This window comes from Tiliqua scincoides, chromosome 1, assembly GCF_035046505.1.
Source record: "Tiliqua scincoides isolate rTilSci1 chromosome 1, rTilSci1.hap2, whole genome shotgun sequence".
Lineage (NCBI taxonomy): Eukaryota > Metazoa > Chordata > Lepidosauria > Squamata > Scincidae > Tiliqua > Tiliqua scincoides.
Window position 1 is genome coordinate 187,912,222 of NC_089821.1, and position 2,186 is coordinate 187,914,407.

Below are 2,186 nucleotides of genomic sequence, written 5' to 3' on the forward strand. Positions count from 1 at the left end.
AGTCTTCTGTGAATAACTGTGAGAATATGTTAAGGATGATAATCTGCTCACTAAAAACACACTTTATGCAGTATAGGCATTTTAGTTCAACATAAGTAATGTCAAATGGTATAATGAAGTCATGGCCCCATGAGAATGTCAGTCCCCTGCAACAGAAAATATATATACTATAATGGGGCTTGATAATGATTTTCCAGTTCATTGGCTTGAGTAAAGAAAGTCCTGACATTATTCTTTAAGCTAATGGACTTCAATATGAAACTGTAGCAAATTGTGTGTCCTGAATCCTGCCTCCTTTCAGCACTTTGGTGATTTATACAATGCTGAAGATGTGAAACAGCCTGCTAATTAACCTGGATCTGAAATTAACTGAAACAAATTCCTTGTACCGTTTTGTTTGTTTTCTAACACTGTTGCAAACTGCAGAACGGTTCTTGATTTAGAAACCTACAGAAATTTGTCATGTAAAATGCAAGGAACGAAGAAAGGGCATCTGTGCACTGCACAGGATGTAGCCAACAAACCCTGACACAGACATACTTTGTGCCTTTGCACAAATGGGTGTTGCAGCTATCTTTGGAATGCCCCATCTCAAAGGAAAGTGTATCAAGTGCTGGGAAAGGTGCAGAAGAGGGCAACCAATATATGTCACAGCATCATCTTTCCTGCATAGAAAGGCTAAAGCACTTGAATTGAGGACATTTGGTTTCGAAAAAACGAAGGGTGGTGAGGGGGGCTAGTGCAAGAGGTTTGTAACATTGTATATGGTGTGGAATAGTGAAGAGTTTTTCTCCCTGTCTCTGAACTTAAGGGGTCATTCAATAAAATTGATTCACAGTACATATAGGAACAACAAAAGAAAGTACTTCTTCAAACAATGCGTCACTAATAACTGAGTAAGAGGCACTTTTTCAAGTGGGTGCTCCTCTTTTTTTAGCAGGAGAAGAGTAACTGGCCCTCCTCACCCCAGCAGTGTCTTTCCTAGTGGCTGTCTGCTGGTGTTGCATCTTTTTAGATTGTGAGCCCTTTTGGGACAGGGAGCCATTAGTTGTTTGATTTTTCTCTGTACACCGCTTTGTGAACTTTTTGTTGAAAAGCGGTATATAAATACTGTTAATAATAATTAATAATAATATATGGAATTCACTGACACAGGATATAGTGATGGCCACTATTTTTTGTGTATTTAAAAGGCGATTAGTTGAATGTATGTGGGAGAAGTCTAGCAATGTTCATATTCAGAGGCTATATGCCCCTGCATACAGAGTTGCTGGTTACAGTTGCTGGTTACTGGGAAGCAATTTGCCTCACACCCTCTTTGTAGGGTGCCTGAAGGCATCTTGTTGACTTATGTGAGACAGAGAAGACTGCCTCCAATGGACCTAGATGGACCCAGCAGGGATCCATCTTAGCATGTTATCTTATTTCTCAAAGCAGGTTGGAGATGCAGCTCTCAGGACCATAATTTAGTCCACATTGTGCAAAGTTGCAATCTCCAGATTCTCACAGTCTAATGACTGGTGGACAGCATATGACTTCTTACATCACAAGTTTTGCCAGCTTGATCTAAAAGATCTCCCAACCTGCAGGCATTCAGGAAACTCTGTAAGAGTTTCTTGTTTAAGAAGACCTTCAGAAAGATTTCTGATTGTACAGGTGCAATATATCCTTTGTGATACTTTAGCATAGGCACAATAGCACTGGTCAGGCAACAGCCAGCTGGTTAGAGGTACATAAGTTCCAGACAGTCCTCTGGAATAGAACCTGTACGTGCACTGGGGACGTAGTGTCTTTAAAAGTGTATAAATCTGTGTCAGTTTCATGGCAGTGTTGTAGGTGCAGAGTACAGGTATAACCTTATTATCCATGACTTTTTAACCCATGGTTTTATCTCAATGCAATGAGAAGGGCCCTTTAAATTAAAGGAAAAAAGTCATTTAGCAATAGCCTTCTTAATGTGAGAGAGGGCAGCCAATCCATCAATCATTCTCTTTCTTAGGATAGCTTCATTCCACTGCAAGTGACCCCTCCCTTCACCCTGAGCACGTGAAAGAAAGATAATCACTTTGCATTCTTTCCCAGCTCTGCACACTGGGTGAAGGGAGGGGTCTCTGGCTCAGACTGAAGCCTTTCTAAGTGGCTAGAGAGAGACTGATTGAGGGATTGTCTGCCTAATAACTCTGTCT